Source organism: Aedes aegypti, chromosome 2 (assembly GCF_002204515.2).
Source record: "Aedes aegypti strain LVP_AGWG chromosome 2, AaegL5.0 Primary Assembly, whole genome shotgun sequence".
Taxonomy (NCBI): domain Eukaryota; kingdom Metazoa; phylum Arthropoda; class Insecta; order Diptera; family Culicidae; genus Aedes; species Aedes aegypti.
In genome coordinates this window covers 33564286-33584124 of record NC_035108.1, presented here as the reverse complement: position 1 = coordinate 33584124, position 19839 = coordinate 33564286, and the positions used below count along the sequence as shown (strand labels likewise).

General features: G+C 36.5%; 1 protein-coding gene across 7 annotated transcripts in view; it reads right to left on the bottom strand.

Annotated features, from left to right (window-relative positions):
- The window catches only part of LOC5565097 (contactin-associated protein-like 4), a 310029-nt gene that overhangs the window by 266138 nt on the left and 24052 nt on the right, over positions 1–19839 (bottom strand). The window lies entirely within an intron of this gene.

The window sequence follows — 19839 nt, the reverse complement described above, 5'->3', positions numbered from 1 at the left end:
CTAAAATCTTGAAAAAACCTCAGAAGCCAATACCGGCATTGAAAGAGGAAAACAAATTATTACTAACTAATTGCGAAAAAGCTCAAAAACTTGCTATGCAGTTTGAAAGTGACTTACTAGTCCAATTGAAAATGAAGTTACTCAGGAGTTCGAAAATATTCTCAATCAAGAGAACGTTTTCGAAAATGCCTGGGAGACTGATTTGGAAGAAGTGAGAACTATTATTAGAAAATTCAAAAATATGAAAGCTCCTGGCGATGATGGAATTTTCTACATCCTCATCAAGAAACTTCCAGAAAGTAGCTTATCATTTCTAGTTGATATATTTAACAAATGTTTTCAATTAGCATATTTTCCTGACAAATGGAAAAATGCTAAGGTTGTTCCAATTTTAAAACCAGACAAAAATCCTGCAGAAGCTTCTAGCTATCGTCCAATCAGTTTGATTTCCTCCATCAGTAAACTTTTTGAAAAGGTTATTTTGAACAGAATGATGGCCCACATCAACGAAAATTCAATTTTTGCCAATGAACAGTTCGGATTCCGCCATGGACATTCGACCACTTATCAACTTTTACGTGTAACAAATTTGATCCGTTCCAACAAATCTGAAGGCTATTCTACTGGTCTTGCTCTTCTAGACATAGAAAAAGCATTCGACAGTGTTTGGCATGAAGGTTTGATTGTAAAATTAAAAAACTTTAATTTTCCAACATACATTGTTAGAATAATTCAAAGTTATCTGTCAAATCGTACACTTCAGGTTAATTATCAGAACTTCAGATCTGAAAGACTTCCTGTAAGAGCTGGTGTTCCTCAAGGCAGCATTTTGGGACCAATATTATACAATATTTTCACATCTGACTTACCTGAGTTACCTCAGGGATGTCAAAAATCTTTGTTTGCGGATGACACAGGCCTCTCCGCCAAAGGACGAAGCCTGCGTGTCATTTGTAGTCGATTGCAAAAAAGTTTGGATATTTTTTCTTCATACTTGCAAAAATGGAAGATTTCTTCTAATGCTTCCAAAACTCAACTAATAATATTCCCACATAAACCAAAAGCTCTTTATTTGAAACCTTCAAGTAAACATGTTGTCACGATGAGAGGGTTTCCAATAAATTGGTCAGATGAAGTTAAGTATCTAGGGCTCATGCTAGATAAGAATTTAACTTTCAAAAATCACATTGAGGGCATTCAAGCCAAATGTAATAAATATGTAACATGTCTCTATCCCCTTATAAATAGAAAATCAAAACTTTGTCTTAAGAACAAGCTTTTGATATTCAAACAAATTTTCAGGCCAGCCATGTTGTATGCTGTACCAATATGGACTAGCTGTTGTAATACCAGAAAGAAAGCTCTGCAGAGAATTCAAAATAAAATTTTGAAAATGATTCTGAGACTTACCAATGAGTTACATAGAATATCCAATGTTGAAACATTGGAACAAATGTCAAATAAAATAATTAATAATTTCAGACAAAAATCGTTACAATCTTCTATTGCCACGATTAATGCGTTATATGTTTAGGTTAAGTTAGGTTAAGTATATTCAAAGCGTTTTTTTTCTCTTATAAGCAGGTGAAATCAACACACCTGTAAAAAATCTGAACTGCTACGGCAATATGTTGTTAACAAATTGTTAATTAAATCTTAAATTTGTTTTACCAAATCACCAAATTAGGATGATAGTTTTGTCTAATAACACAGAACACCTAGATATAAGAAATGAATGTAATGTTTGAAATGATACTCTAATCTCTTATTAAAAAAAAAAAAATTATATGAAATTTTGATAAAATAAAAAGTTGAAATTTGGCAAATCGACTAAACTAGAGGCGATCTATTCACCAAAAATAACACATGTCGTTTTTATCGAAATATGTACGTTTTATTCCATAGTCCAATCTACTGGTACATTACAACCATTGGCACCGGCACCCTATGCTATTTTTTTTGTGATTCAAAAAGCGAAAAGCCTTTGTTTAAACTTTTGACATCATCATTGCTTTATTTTAGAGGCAATTCAAAGCAATCTTGCGCATCTTGTAGCAGTTGATATCGAACAGTAGGTGAACCACCGAATCCGGGGACTTTTATTATTCCATATCAAGGTTTGTAGAAGCATTGAACGGTTTGCTTGACCTGTCGCACCTGCGACCACGGAAGTGGTACCTTTATCAGTTTCGATACACCTTATCAACGTCTCTTTCACCCACAATCGAGAGATCATTTCAGGCGATAATTGTCCTGTGATATGATATATAAACTGTACTCGTACCAAATTCTAGTATACTAGCATTTTGTCCACCAAACGTATCAGAATCGATATGGAAGTATTAATCTTTACATTTATCGTAGCTATTATAGGCTCGAATATTGCTTACTCCCAGGCTCAGCATCTTTCATCGCTAAAAGAAGATGACTTGCTGCGTAGTATCGTTCGTCGTCAAATATCCGAACTGATTGACGGTGATTCCGAGGAGTATTTCGCATTCATCAATGACGAAGAATTTGGGAAATATTTAACGGACGTCATTGTTACCGATTTGCCCAATGAAGTTCGCCGAGCTGTCGTTCAACAATTCGCGCAGACGGGAGTGGTTTCCGAAGCATCCGACAAGCTGATACTGGATCACATTTTGGTATGGTCACTGCAGTTTGCCCCGGAATATCTGCAAGCAGAAATTGCTCCCGTTTTGGAGGAGTATCACGTCACCGGACGGATTTCGGAAGGCCACAAAAAGCTAGCGGTGGATATCATGATCTATTTACTGGGTGCGGAAGAAACCGATGGGAAGAGCAAACGAGGATTCGGGGCTAAACTCTGGAGTTTTGTTAAGAAGGTTCTCCGGTTTGTGGTGTATTTGATAGACAACAGGCATTGATGAAAATGTTAGTCGTTTTAATTAAACATAATTATTCTCAATCTACATTTGATCATAGGACAATAGACGCATCACTAAGTTTTGTTTTTTTGCAAAATGTGGTACGGAATCATTATTACCAAATTTTAATTAGTGTAGGATGAAAATAATTAAAATGTTACATCTGTTCGTCTGTAATGTAATTTTACAATTTAATTTTCGTTATTATTTTCAGAAAAATTGCAACGCACATCTACTTTTCTAATTTAATATATTGTCAATAAAATCCTTAAAAAAATAATACATTCATAGATATTTAATAAACTTATAACCAAAACCTAAACATCGTTTATGTTGTTACATTCATCCCTTAGAAGAGCCGTGCACAATGACATCGTCAATAAAAATTCAACAGCTTTCACTACCTCTCAGACCTGTTCCATGGTCTTTAGAAATAATTCAGGCGCGCAGTTTATACCAAATATTCGTCTGGTATAGCGTAACTGGCCTCTGCATGTGATAAATGTTGTAATTCTTAGATCGCTCAGAAATTTCAACCTAGTATAAAACAAACTTGCTCAATTTTCCAAAGTTTGAATTCTAATTTTTTCGAGTCAGCCGCTATTATAAAATAGATGTCAAATAGCGCATCAAAAAAAAATAACCACATGGTTCATAGCTAGCACATTGCTAAACGAAAACGTGTCAATTCAGACTGAAATTACTCAAAAATATGGATGACCTACCCGATGGACCAAACTAGAGAAAACCTTTTAGCTTTTGTCAAATGCGGTTGAAAATGAAATTTGTTATTGATATCAATTACCGTTTTTTCTCAATTTCCAAACATACTCAAACTTCGAGCACTGGATTTTGTATGGGGATTTTGTTCGAATCTTTGACTTGAATATGTCTCAATTTTATTGTTTTAAGAGCGATTTTTGATTCTGGAATTAGTTACGATTTCTTAGTTCAAGACCAGTAAAACAAGCAAAGATGTTTTTTTTTATTGCAAAATTATCCATTTGACTACTCACTACAGTCAACTCTCCTCGATATTGAAGGGACCATCGAGTTATGGAACACAAAATCAGTGCAACTGCGTTTTAAGGTATCATTGAGGTAGCCATGAAAAAAAAAATACTATGGTTCTTTGAGTCGATATCGAGTTAGGTAGAGTTGACTGTAATTTTTTCTGGTATTACGTTCCAACTGGAACAAAGCGTACTTTTCAGCTTAGTTCTTATGAGCATTCGTACAGTTATAATTAGTTAATTTATTCATGTTGCTTGGAATTTGAGCGAGTATGAATGTGAATGTGTAATGAGTAGAATGTGAAACAAAATGAGCAGTGTTCGATATTTGAAGCCGAACCTGTTTCATACTTCTACGTTAACATATTAAAATTAAAAAAACATTAACCATTATATTTGGGGGCCTTCCTTAGCCGAGTGGTTAGAGTCCGCGGCTACAAAGCAAAGCCATGCTGAAGGTGTCTGGGTTCGATTCCCGGTCGGTCCAGGATCTTTTAGTAATGGAAATTTCCTTGACTTCTCTGGGTATAGAGTATCATCGTACCTGCCACACGATATACGAATGCGAAAATGGCAACTTTGGCAAAGAAAGCTCTCAGTTAATAACTGTGGAAGTGCTCATAAGAACACTAAGCTGAGAAGCAGGCTCTGTCCAAGTGAGGACGTTAATGTCAAGAAGAAGAAGAACCATTATATTTACCAGTCAACCCAATGATGTTAAAAATAAGCAAAGAAATTGTCACACAAATATTAGGTGCAGTTATCAGATGCATTTATGACACTGTAAGTATTTGTTCTGCAGAATATGGATCAGTTTTTGGGTTATATACAATCGATTCTTTATAACTTTATAACTTTGAACTTCCCATTAAAAAGTTTCTAGAATAAAAAAGATATTTAGGTAGATATCGAGGCATGGAGAGGAATTCACCCCACACGTGGCATCGACCAGTGGAGACATTGGGTTATGAAAATATCGACTATCGGCACGATGAATGGAAACTTGAAGTTACCAAAAAATCCATCGAATTATAGAATATCGAATTAGGATAATTCTTCTATAGTTCCAGAAAAACAGAATTGTGTTGTTCAATTGGACCTTATTAAAACTTAAACTAAAATCACATGCAAGACTATACTTTACTAAAGTACCTATGCAACAACGAGAGATTCTCTCCTCTCGCTCTTTTTCGATTATAAAAGTGAAGTACCGAAGCTTTTAGGAAACTTAACACTATAGATCGAAAGAGAATGTCCTTGGCTATTGTATGTTACAAAAAATGCAACAGAAAAGATTAATGTGGCTCAAGTATTGATTTAAGAGAAAGTTAAAAAAGAGCATTGAGAACTTAGAAAGGTCCTTTGAAAAACTACGCGAGAATTTACATATTGGATAGCATGCATAAAACTTCAATCAATTCGGGAATTTGTGTTTCGAGTTAGATATGCTCCTTAGGATTGTGCTACTTTTTCCCGAATGTCGTTTCCCCGAATGTCGGTTCCCTGAACGCCAGTTCCCCGAATGACCCTTTTCCCCCGAATGCCATTTTCACGAATGACCCAGTTCCCCGAAAAGTGGTACTGCTCGAATGAGAGCTCTTATAGTTTTTAGTAGAAAGATGGTGAACTAAAAAGAACGATAAGCAATCGAAAGAAGGAGATATTTGGTCTTTCTCGACAATACACATGTTGTTAAAAATGCTGAGGACGGTAAAACTCCTAAGAATCGCCATCTAATAAAAAAAGATGCATATCAGATGACCAGTACGTTCACTTCCCTGAAATGTAAAAAGTTAAGACAATTATGATTGCCAAAAACTTTTCGGGGAAGTGGGTTATTCGGGGAAACGGGATATTCGGGGAACTGGCATTCGGGGAACTGGCGTTCGGAGAAACGACATCCGAGGAAAAGTAGCACAACCGCTCCTTAGTAAGATTTTTGGTATGGAATTTACAAATAAAATGTTTGATACTCAAGAAACCAAAAATCGTCTCCCCCTAACGTGAACCGTTGCGTATTTAATTGACGAACCTTCAATGCATTCTTTTGCAATTTCTCATCGAAATAGGCTGTTTTTCATCACGCCAAGCTGTCATGAAACGGCTTCCTTTCTTGCATTGAACAAAGCATTGTAAAATCAGTTGCGTAATGACTATTACCGAACGCTTTTTCATTAAGAAACTGTTTTGAGCTACATAATAAGCATAAGCATAAGCATTGATGACCGTACAATTCGTAGTTGCTACTCCGTGATTGACCGGAATATTCAAAATTGCACAAAGAACCAACAAGAAGTAGCTAGGGAGTAGCATGCATCTTCAATGTATAATTTCAAGGACTCCTAATTTGTTAATGTCAATAACGGCGCCGGCCACGTCCTTAAGGTCGTCGGGCAAGGGAAGGAATGTTAGTGTGACATCCATTTCTATTAGAGACCGAGATCACCTCTGCATCTCCATGGTTTTCACAGGAACGAATTTTGTTAGTGGTAGGGTTCAAAAGCTACATGATCAGGATTCACCTTGGCAAGTGATGCGATTAATGTTGCCTCAAATTAAAATAAAATATCTATCAGTGCGTCGAGAACTTTAATGTCGAACTATTCAACGGATATTTTTTAGTAATTGCGACAAATAAATAAAAGAATATCTACGTGTACATATTTTTTTATGAAACAGGAATAAGGACTTATGCCGACACTTACAGTGGCGAACCATCCATAGTTAGTTTAACAAATAAATGAAACATTGCCACGATACAAATGTGTGTTTTCACAAGCATGAAATGACTCACCAGTTGATAATCCATCCTTGACTGAAGTTACGTTCCCGGCACTAACTAATTTACTTTGATCACTGCCCAGTAAGGTGTACTATAGAAACTCTTTTCACTCCGGCGTCACGAGAAACCTATTCTTCACTCTGGAGACGCGAAAACCAAATTTGTTTGTTTGTTTTGTTCTTTAAAATCAAATTGTTCATCAAATCAAATCAAATCAAAATCGAGTTTGTAGCTTAATTTTTTTTGGTAAGTTTTATGAAATGATAAAATATATGGTGAAAATTAAAGAAAAAAGGTAAAAAAGGTAAGGTTTCATTGAACTAAATGAGTTTCGATACATGATCTTCTTAAACTGTATTTAGAATTATTATAAAACAGTTAATAGTGAGAAAATATCGATACAATTCGAGTGTCCGGCTTTCGAAACAAAAGCGTCCGGAATTCGAAGCAGCCTCAACAATGTTTTCGGATTTTAAAACCAAGGCATATTCTGAATTTCAATTAAATTTGAACATTTTGAATTCATTTTTTCTTGTCTTCTGAAAGGAATAAAATATTTTAAATATTTAATAAATTTCATTGATAACATAAATTTAAAATATTTCAAGTGCTTAGGTGTCCGGATTTCGAAGCAAAACGTTACATATCCTTAAAAAATACATGGAATTTTTAATTGCAAATTTTCAACTATCTTGCGATCATTACTAGCTTTTGAATAAGTTTTCACTAAACAGCGACCATCGATACACTTTCGGTCCACATGTGAAATGAATAATTCTTCAAACAGTATAATATTCCTTTAAAATGAGTGTCTTCTACAACGACTCACAATGTTGTTTTCAATTCCTCTCATACCTGCACATTCGCCCCCTTTCTGGGTTTTTCGCCCGCCAACTTTAGTTTAATAAATTTTCGCCCCGTGGACTAGAAAATCGCCCCCAGGGGGACGAATTCGTTCACTTTGGAAATCACTGTCTTACACGATATCGAGATACGGAATAGGGGAAGGAGTGGTTAAATGAACACCGTGCCCATGGGGTAAGACACTCATTAATATTGGTATTAATATCCGTTAATACGGATTAATACATATTATTTTTATGATATCATCGAGTTACCTACGATTTTCCCAAAGACATCTGACAGAAGTATCTTGAATTTAAGTCAATGGTGGGGGTTTATAAACAAGAGGCTAGGGATTGTGTGGATTGTATGTCTTGCCGATCTGACATACCATAGGAGACAAATTGCTTCGGAATCGATCTGCGGAATGGCCCGGAAATCGTAGAAAGATGTGGAGCATTGATGACAATGGAGCTTCACTGAATGTGCCAGTCTCCTTCTAGCCAGACTACCAGATGGATGTTGGCATCGAACAGTGTGGTCTGTGTTGCATCTGACGGATTTCTCATGTATTTTGCTTAGACGATCTGAAGATATACACAACTTGTTTTTTCATATAAATAATCAATTTTCCTTGGCAACTCCAGCAACAGGCATACAGCAAAACTCGATGCATACTTGATAATCTTCTCAATATCAATATTAATATCATTAATAAATATTAATATTTTAATACTGGATCTAGTGTCCTGCTCCATGCCCGTGCCTTTTACTGAGAAAAAACAAATTTCTGTGAATTTTTATCACGCACGGACGATTTAGAGCATAAGTCGGTGTGTTCGGGTTGATACGGAGGTCAATTGAGGTGAAAATTTTAACGAAAACAAAGATTTTAGAAAACCACGTTTGAAAACTAGAACAGACGTAACTTTTAGCTCGGAAGTCGTGTGGTTTTTCGATTGTGCTACTTTTCCCCGAAGGTCGTTTCCCCGAATGCCAGTTCCCCGAATGACCCGTTTCCCCGAATGCTATTTCCCCGAATGACCCGTTTTCCCGAAAAGTGGAGCAGTTCAAATAGGTGCTGGAATAGTTTTCAGTGGCAAGGTGGTGAATAGAAAGAACAATAAGCAATCAAAAGAAGGAGGTATCTGGTCATTTTCGGGGCTATACACATGTTGCCAAAAATGCTGAAGACGGTAAAACTCGTAAGAACCGCCAACAAAATAAAGAAGGGTGCATATTAGATGACCAGTACGTTCACCACCCTGAAATGTATAAATATATGACAATTATGAGTTCCAAAAACTTTTCGGGGAAGTGGGTTATTCGGGAAAACGGGATATTCGGGGAACTGGCATTCAGGGAACTGGCATTCGGGGAACTGGCGTTCGGGGAAACGACATTCGGGGAACCGACATTCGGGGAAAAGTAGCACAACCGGGTTTTTAGTGAGATGAATATCGCTATGATGCGATGTCAAATCTGATATCTTTAGAATTCTTTTTGAATGAGTTACGATCATTAATGGATATGTTTTGGGATCCGCAATGAAAAATATCAGAAATATTTGTTTTGCTCACGTTTTTTGTATTATGTTCATTTTACAACTAACAGCTGTTCGTTTTACCCCCATAGTGCAGGTAAAATGAACATTTGCATCGTTTTTTGCTAGCGATAAAAATATATGAAAATTTAGCTATTTTAGTCTGAATTCATGTCGCTGCTATAGATAACATCCCTATTTATGATGTTCTGCGATAGAACTAAAAAAATTCTCGTTTTTCTATCAGAAACAAGGTAGTATCCTCCTTATTTCACCACCCCTTCCCCTATCGAGTAAAGGAGTGCTGAATGTATTAAAGGAAACTGGTAAAATATAGGAAAAAGTCAGAAAGCCTCAAAAGCAAAAGGTGAAAGTAAATATTTGCAGCTAAATTGTGCACTTTCATTTAGTTTATATCTTTAAGTATCCTTAAAAATAATGGTTGGCCTGGGACAGCTTGAGACGAAAAAATGCGAGTTGTGACAATTTTTGATAAAAATAATCGAATTCATGTTTCTCTGTTTAGTGCACATATTAACCGAAACTAAAGTACGAATTTTATTTTATTTTTAAAAGATAATATTTTGAATAATGATTTGCATAAAATCTTATCAGAATAAGTCATTCTTTCGATTATTGATCGCCTGATCGCCCTTAGTGTGCTGTTAGGCTGAATGTCGCGAGGTCGAAGTAAGTAAGTAAATTGACTAACAATCTTTTTGGCTTAACTGCATGCGACATAATGACTTTCGACCTAACGGTATTCGATCCAACAGTAATCGGCTTAACGGGATATACCCCTTCAAACAGCTGTATCTCAACGAAATCTTAACAAATTCATTCTCAACAGGTCCAGGACAGGAAAATAACCGTTAAAATACCATTGAAAAGTTGAATCTGAATCTTTGCTTTAAGTTTCTGTCCTTTTTTTGTTTATTTTTGTTTTGTCGAAAACAGGCCTTTATACTATGTTTGCAAAACATGGCATCTGGTCAAATTATACCGAAAACCGGAAATTTTTAGTTTTTGCTTATTTCCATGAACATTTATTTAAGCAGCAAGTAATGTTGATGCATTTTTGTTTACAATTAGATTCGGTCATTTTTGAGGTTTGGTCCGACATTTTAAAATGCCTTACCACTGTGCGTCTTCATTGTCACCCGAGGTTCTCGAGGTGTGATTTGAAGTCATTAGCAGCTACGGGGGAAGCTCGATTGAGAGAGAGGAACGGTGCCTTTAGAAAAGCACGTGACGATTTCGAGTACGAATCTATGCTGATTGGCGATAACAAGAGTATAGGTACGTCGTGGCCCGACTGATAACAGATTCGATGGCCGGTGTTGACGATTTTCGACCGTTTCGCTGTGATGAATGAAGGGATGAAGATGTAGACGAGTAAAAGGCCTTGAATGGGTTGTGCTTCTAGGAATCGATCGACAGTCAGTGACAAAAGTTAGTAATCAAATGTGATTTTCCCATACAAAATACTTAACTTAGGGGCTCTGTAGCTTTTGGTGGTCTGAATAGGTTTAAATTTTAATAACGAACTTCCTTCAACCTGAAATTTGATTGTGGGTTTTTGGTTTGTCTAGCAAAGCTTCTTACTTTCAGAAGTTATGTAAATTGAAAAAAAACAGCTAACTTACTTTTGTTTTTGAACAACTCTCTAAAACTCTGACGAATATTTACAAGACCGCCGTATGGGGTTACATTGGGCCTTCTTTTTCTGTCTGGCGTTACGTCCCAGCTGGGACAAAGCCTGCTTCTCAGATTAGTGTTCTTATGAGCACTTCCACAGTTATTAACTGAGAGCTTTCTTTGCCGATTGACCATTTTTGCATGTATATAACGTGTGGCAGGTACGAAGATACTCTATGCCCTGGGAATCGAGAAAATTTTCAAAGCGAAAAGATCCTCGACCAGCGGGATTCGAACCTACGACCCTCAGCATGGTCATGCTGAATAGCTGCACGTTTACCGCTACGGCACATTGGGCCTGGGGGTGACTTTGACCGCCCTTTTCGATGCATCTCATGTCCAGTGTTGATAGACTCACACTCATATCTCAACCAATACGTTCTCCCTTTAGAGCAAACTGGTTAGATTTTGATGCAAAATCACTCAATCAACTCAAACCGTGAAAAAATGATTCAGTCGCAAAACCCGTCAAAAACTCGTGAATCCCAAATGTTGTTGTTTACGTTAGAAAGGATTCCTATAAATTTACCAGACTAACAAGAAATTATTGCCGAATGCGAGTAAACTGTGGAAATACGAGACAATGAGTCACAAAGGTGAGCCAACTCATCCACGCATGAAAAATCTCAAGCGTGAGTTATGAGAAATTGAGTTTTTCACAACACTGCTCATGGCTAGTACTAAAGTCAAAAAAACTCATCCATGACCACCATCCCGTGACTATTGATGCTTGCCATATTCTTTCCACCATCCTGATTATAGTTTGCTGTAAAAATCTTGGCACAAAGTCACCCTTATGGCCCAATGTAACCCCGCACGACGGTATGATGAAATCGCTACGGAAAAAGTTTCATGTGATTTGGTGTTCGTTATTATAATTCCAGCCTATTCGGACCAACAGAAGCTGGCTCCTAGCTAGGGCATTTTGTACAGGAAAGCATTATTTGGTTACTAAATTTTGTCACTGACTGTAGATGTTTACTTGATGGGCATGTGTCCTCACTAGTCTCAGCTCAAAACATTGAGGCTTTCTGTGTGTTGTTTTGTCTCCTGTTGACTCATGGCTAGGTAGTTTGATTTTGGAACTCCCCGATGATTTCACAAATGACTATTTTGAAACACGTCGCATGAACAGGGAATCAAAACTACTGTTTATAGGAACTTCTGTTTACTAGCGAAATGGGCGTATTTGAGATCGGATTGCAATTTAGGTTCATGCAGGCATTCTTAGAGTATTTTCTGAGGAAATTTTAAGGACTTTCTCCAACAATCCCATCTCAGCCTCGTAGTGGAATATCTTCAGCAGTTTTTCGAAAGATTTCCTTAGGAATTCATTCGAAGATATCTCCAGGATTCTTAAGGGGCTCCAGTAGATTAATCGCTCAATTCTTCGAAATATGCTCAATATCTTTCTCTAATTATTTTTCTGGCAGATTCTTTTGTAATTCTTCAAGGTATTATTCTGTATCTACACCAGCACCAAGTTATTCTTCATCGACTCCAGGGAAGAATTAAAATAACTTGATACTTGAAACTTCTGTAACTATAGGAGGCTATCAAAAGAAATGTTTGATATGAATACAAAAATATATATGCAGTGAAAACATATTAGACATAAATATCTTTTTATCAATAGAATATTATTTGAAGAGTGAATTTAGTATATTCATACGATATTCAAAATTCAACCCTACGAACCCTTAAAAGCCCGAGACGAATCTTGAATTTTTAAATGGCCACAATTCGGAGACCAGTAGATCAATTGATTTGTAACAAACTATGATGTGAATGCATTTAGTTGGTTCTAAAATCCTTGGGTGAGACATCTTCACTGACCCCTCCCCCTTTTCTAGGTAATGGAAAAAGCGTGACACGAGGGGTCCGAAAATTGACCACAAACGGTTGGTGTCTTTATTCAGCAGATCAAGGGCTATCGGGCGATGAAAAACCTGATTGAAAATTTATCCGCTAGGTGGCGTCAAAGTTGTTCAGCAGATTGAGGGCTATCTGAAGGTGGAAAATCTCATTGAAAATTTATCCGCTAGGAATTTTTTTTTCAATTGTTTGTATTTTAAAATTCTTATCAGCTAGAAGGTTGGGTCATTGGCGAAGTTGTTAAGGAGATCAAGGGCTATCTAGTTTTGAAGAGTTTTATTGAGATTTTTCTCGCTAGGTGGCGCTAGTTAAAGAAGCCTTCAATATTTTCCACCCTAAGATCCTTATCAGTTAGAAGGCTAGTGTCTTTGTTATTTAGCAGATTAAGGACTATCTGGAGATAAGGAAGAATTGATTAAACATGATTAAGAATTCATCCACTAGGTGGCGCAATTGACAAATTTTATTCAATCGTCTATATCTCAAGATCCTTATTAGCTGGAAGGTTAGTGTCTTCGGCAAAGATTTTCAGCAGATTAAGGGTTACATGGAGTTAAAAAATCTGTCTGAGAATTTATCCGCTAGGTTGCGCTAGTTACATTTTTTCAATTGGCTGCATCTCAGGATCCTTATCTTCTAGAAGGTTGGTGTCTTCGGAAAAGTTATTCAGCAGATTGAGGACTTATTGAGAATTTATCCAGGAGTAAGGGGGGATGTCTTACTCAAGAGTTGTAAGACCAACTAACCGCATTCACTTTAAAATTTATTTCAAATTTATTGATCTACTGGTCTTTGTATTGTGGCCTTTTTAAAATTCAAGGTTCGTCTCGGACTTTTGAGAGTTAACATTATACTGTACAATCAAAACGATTCATCCGTTCTTCTTTTTCATAAACTTTTATACACGTATTCACTTAATAATTCAATATAATGCACAATGAATTTCTTGCAAAAAAAGTGTATTGAAAAAATTAAATAAGAAATATTTTGCAGCGTTTTTACAGGTTTATCAAATTTAATTTTTAACTAAAATGGCAATCCTGGGTTTTGGTGGAGATTCTACTCCATTTTCTCAAATCTCATTACCCCGAATGCCATTAACCCGAATGCCGTCACCCCGAATTCCATTTCCCGAACATCGAATAATATTACTCCAAGCTTCATTATCGCCGGGCAATATCGATCGAAATGTTTGTAAAGTCGGGGTAACAACATTCAAGGTGGTAGAATTCGGGATTATGGTACATTCGGTAGTGGCATTCGGATTGATGGCATTCGGAGTAATGGAGTAGAATCAAAAATGTATGGAACAAACTGGAGAAATCCATTAGAAAAAATGTTCGTATCTAAGTATCTAAGAAAACCTTCAATTCTTTTTGGAGGGATTTCGGCAGTACTTCAAAAAAAGTGCTGATTCCAATGGCATTTCGGAATCGCTACAATTATACTTAAAATTCTCCCATGAAACTTTTGCCTGAACCTTTAACAACAATTTCATGATTTTTCTTTTTTTTTTATTATGGAAAGTATATGTATATATTCTTGCAGGAATTCCTTTAGTTTTACTATAACAATTGCTGTTGTTTTATGAAAAATTTCAAAGAAGTCAAAAAATCTTGGATTTTTTTTAAAAGCATTTGTTTGTAAAAAAAAACTCAAAAATGTCCTACGTAATTAATGGACATCCCCAAAAAGTGTTTTTTTTTTGTTGAATTTTGAAAGGGATCTAAAGTTTATTGTAATCGCTATAATTACTAACAGAACCTAATGTAGTATGTTGTTACCAAAATGTTAATGAATGCTTATATTAGTTTTACCAAATCAGGATAATAGTGTTTTCTAACGCAGGACTATTAGATATAAGAAATAAATGTTCGGGAATGATAATAAAGAATTAAAATAAAATAAAAATAAACTGGCACAATTTAAAAATCTCGGTTTTCGGTTTATAGGTGCTTTTCGGTGATGGTTAATAACGCTCGACGAACGGGCGGCGGAATTTTTCTGGAGATGACCGAAACAATAAAAGTAGTTTTTGTTTTAATTATGAATCGTGGTTTACGGCCAACCAGCCGAGTGGAAGTTTAACAACTACCGAAAAGCTAAACATTACATATAATTTGCAATTGGATTAGATGGACAAATTGATGTGAAGATTTGCGAAAAAGTTACACGTCTTCTCAGTGAGAATCGAACTCACGACTCCCCGATCTCTAGTTGGGGCGCGTTAACCACTACGCCATGAGAGGACTCATGAACGCAGAAGTTAACCTGAATTCGATTTCAGCTCAATAATCACGTGGTCCTCTTTCGCAAAGTGCACCTCTTTCGGAAGAATTAGATGCCCATCCAAAGAAGTGAAAAATGCTGGCAGGGTTGACGTTTTAATAGAAAAACATGGATAAATCACGCTCCTTGTAGTTTTTCTATGGACCTTTTCTTGAACAATCCTTGATTTTTTTTTAAATTAATCCTGAAAGGAATCCTTTAAAAGTCTCTGGATTTAGTTATAAGAGATAATTAGTGTGTCGCTCTAAATCATTATCTGATCTATACAATATCTTAAGGTATAGTGAACCCTCTCTAAACTAATAAGGGTTCTTCTATAGATTCGTAGCACATTTGAAGATGCTGAACTGCAATGTGTTTAAAGATCCCTAGAGGACTTGACCTTTTATAGCATATGTTCTAATTTGACAAAACTCCAAGTCGATTCCTCAGCATCTTTACGTTTTGTTGTCAGATTCCCAGCAATATCTGAATAAGATCCTGAAAGGAAGGTCCTGAAGAGCAGATTGGCATCATATATCATTGTCGTAAAGCAGAACACAATGCACGATTGACGAGTGTTTGTTAAACCATAAAGATTCTCAAGCTTGATGTTCAAGATTAAGGTGAAAATGAACCTAAGCCATAATTCAAATTTCCCAGAGCACAAATCTAGAGCATCAGACAGCTGTTCAAGATTGAAGCTTGATCAATTGGCCATTCGCTTGTGTTGACCAATCAATCAAGCAACCAGCTCGTATTTCCACAGTTTCCTCACACGCGGCAAAAATTTCTTGTTATTCTGGTGAAATTATAGTAATCCTTTCTAACGTAAACAACAACATTTGGGTTTCACGAGTTTTTGACGGGTTTTGTGACTGAATCATTTTTTTACGGTTTGAGTTGATTGAGTGATTTAGCAGCAAAATCTCAAACATCAGATTTGCGAAGCAGTCGTCTAATGAATTTGTTCTCCCGGGAGAGCGTATTGATTGAGATTTGAGTGTGAGTCTATCAACACTGAGTATGACTTCGATTAATCTTCTTTTAATTGTAGTGATCAATACATGATTAAATTGCGTTGTCACACTCGCACTAGTTTCGTTGTAAAATTGTGCGTTTCTGAAAATTTGATTAATTTTATGTTCTTTCAGTCATCCAATACACTCCACGCACATTCTAGATGTGTTCTCCAATAATTGACATTTGAAATTCTCCTTACCCGAACATAGTCAACCATCAATTCAAGTTTCTTTCGCCACAGCAATCCCATCCATTGTCATCGCCAGGCATCCGAAAACTACTTATCGAAGCACCAGAACGCAGAAAAAACTCATTTCTCACCGGAAGCCATTAATTCTGTCATTTGCCTGCGAATTTCTCGATAGCACCATAAAAAATGTCACAGTTCCGGAAAACCCACCCTTCCTGAATTGCATTCCGTTACAATGCCGAAGTTCTGGCGATGCGACCAAGAGTCGTTACTCTTCATCACCCAATTTTCTCAATGGCTCTTGAGAAGCCTCTGCCGTTACCTATTCCACATTTCTTTTTTGAAACACTCAACCATTAGATCGCAATTTGCCCGGCCTTCCGATATCACCAAATTCGTGATGGAGGAAACTTTTTTCCCCGTTGCACTCGAAAAACGAATACCTACATATTAACCAAACTGCATTTCGATGATTTTATTTCCACCCTGGAAGCAGCAACGCGATACGGTTCGGGGTCTTCGAATGGAAATTCAAACCGCTGCCACCGTCGTCACTAATGGATTTTCGTGATGAACGTAAATCTTGGATGATGGTTTGAACTTGGCGCGAATGGGATTTTCATTTTTTTTGCCGCTGCCCAATCTTTCGAGAGTCGCTTTTTGCTTCGCGCAATCGGTGAATGTGTGTGCACAGTGTTCGTCAGACTGTTAGTATCAGAAAAAAAGCTTCACGAAATGTTTGCTCATCAGTCGATTTCTGTTGCTTTAGGGGGCAGGATCCGTCATCAATTTTAGAATTTTAAAGCACGTTTTTTCATTCAAAATCAACAAAGCTTATATGAAAATGTGTTCACTATATTCTAGTCTCTAACCGAAACACAGTGAACATATTTTCTGAGAGAAAAAAAATTAAACCGAAATTGCAATGAAGGATTCTTGAATGTTATTTGAATGTCTGTAAATAAATTGAGAATTTGAATAAATAGAGAAAATCTGGAACAGCAATTTAAAAGAACAACTGTAAATCGAATGATGAAGAGTACGACGTCGTCACTGCAGATACGCCTGTATGATACTCAACGCAAGAATTGTTTCAATGGAATACCGAATGGCGTCAGAGTTTTACGCATGCGACTGGATGAAGCGTAAGTAAAGTTCTGATGATGATACATACTGATATTTAATAACGGTTAACGAGAAACAGTGTAACTATCAAATTTATGAACACATACCATCAAAAAGACATGACATTAAAATAGGATCCATGACTATTTTTGACAAGCTATTGAGTTATAGAAATTAACTGTTGAGCACAGATTTGAAGGAGATTTTTTTTTTCTGATAATAACGGTCTGTAGAGCACCGTGAAGCGTGGTTGTTCACTTCTGCAGTTCGATTTGCAATCATCCTTGGCAAGGTATCCGGAATGTACTCGATCGGAATTAATTTTCGTGTATAGTGTAGGTTCTGTAGGTTCGCCTCGAGGGAGTGATGCGGATTGACGGAAGGGACAGCTGCAGCGGTTTGAAGTGCAATCGATCAACTTCAGACCAGGAGAGTTTTTCTTTTCCTTGGAACGGGTAAATGCAATTTGGATGTTCGAAAGAGTGAAATTCCAAGTGCTAATTGAGTATGAGCGCTTTCCATCCGCTATTCAAATGAAGCTGATTTATTCAATTGCTCTCTTGGTGGTGGCCATTGCAAACTGTGCTTTTTGAGAGATTGCTGCAGAGATGGAAAATCGAGATAATTCCAATGAATAGTAGCGTTGAAAAAGGTCAATGGTTGCTTCTAAGAATGTGTGCTAAATTTAATTATTGAAAAAAAGTGAAATGAAATATACACTCCTCAAAATATATTGAACTTGAGCCAATAGTTGATTGGCTACTACTTCAGGCTTCAAATGCAGCATAATTTCAAATATCAAAATCATTTCTTATATCTAGGTGGTCTGTTAGAAAACTTATAACATTTCATTTGCCGTCGTAATAGTTCAGATTTTTACAGGTTTACTTAACCGCGTTAATCGTGGTAATAGAAGATTAAGAATTATTTTGTTTGACATTTGTTCCAATGTGTCCACGTAAGATATTGTATATAACTCATTAGTAATTTACCAGGAGGAAGCTTCAGAATCATTATCAAAATTTTATTTTGAATCCACTACAGAGCTTTCTTTCTGGTATTATAACAGCTAGTCCAGATTGGTACGGCAGTATACAGCAAGTATACTGGATGTCAGGAATAAGGCATCTGTAAAGGTCTCCGAGCAAAATAATTTCAAAGACAAAAGGCAGCAAGAGGAAACAACTTTTTAACACCAACAATTGAATTTAGCTTTCTTCCCATATGCTAGCACAGAACAAACTAAGATTTCATTGATAGCCACATGCATGCCTTAACGAGACAGGAATGATATTTATTACTTTTCAAAGGAGGAAAGCTTGATCAACCAAAGATATCGTAATACACAGAAAAAAATCCGTTCTCGTATCCGTGAACAGCAGGCGTGAACTCGTCAACAACAAAAATACACCGTGAACTAGATCATGTATACGAGACCAATCATGGTAGTTCACGGTGTATTTTTGACAGTTCACGTTTTCCAGAACGCTTTTTTGAGCGTGTAGGGTAAATGATGGCTTCGGCACCCTGAGGCAGCACTAACTTATCGCCCTTGTTAAAGCTTATCCACGGAAGAAGAGTTACCTTCACTGTACTCAATATATTCCTTGAACTTTAATCTTCCATGTACCGTTTTGATTCATATTACGGACAGCTTCAAATTCCGGACACTCTACTTTGTATGGGAAACATTTCACGCGAAATGTTTCAATTTTTGCTGTTCTCAATTTCAAGGCTCGTTTTAGTAAACTTTTTCCGTAAATATCTTTGAAAATTTATAATGCCCAACTACCTTAGATGCCTCTTTGGTGGTTTAACGATTTCGATTGATGATTTGACTGTTCCATTAATGATTATCATGAGCTGTCCGGAATTCGATTCAAAGTGTCCGGAATATGAGGCAAAAGTGAGGAAGCGTCCGGAATAAGAATCATGAAAAGGCCAAACATTTTGATTTATTTAAAATTATTGAAGTTGCGGTAGCGTATTCTTCACCCACCGTTCGAAAGTAAAGGGCTTCCGACGCTCGATAGCGCTAAGGAATCATACAGAATGATTTATTTTGTATGCTCTATGCTGGGTTATATTTCCCTGAGTCCTTAAGTGTCCGTAATATGAATCAAAACGGTAAATCCCACCTTTCACAAAAATATTATATAACATGGGTTTTATCACTAATTTAAACAAATGCTTCCGAAATTATCGTCATTCGTGAGCTTCCGAATAAAACAACACAAGAACAGCTTAAGAAAAACTCACCACTTTGAAAGGTCCAATTTTGCGCTCCAATGCCGATTTTTTCACAAAAGCTACGCACCGATCACTTATGCACTATTGAACTTTTGATTTGTATATAAAGCACTCGAAAATACTTAATTTTTAAGCTTTAAATCACAAATTAAAACTAATGCACTTTGATTTCCTCGGCAATCACTTTTTATTACGGGAACAAGTTGCCAGAAAACCATATTCAATTGCGGTGTATTTATTATTCACGATTTAAATTCACAGAAAAAAACGAATATGACTAATTAATTTATTGGAATTAGGCAACAGATCATGCATTGGTAACAATTGAGCCTTTTAAG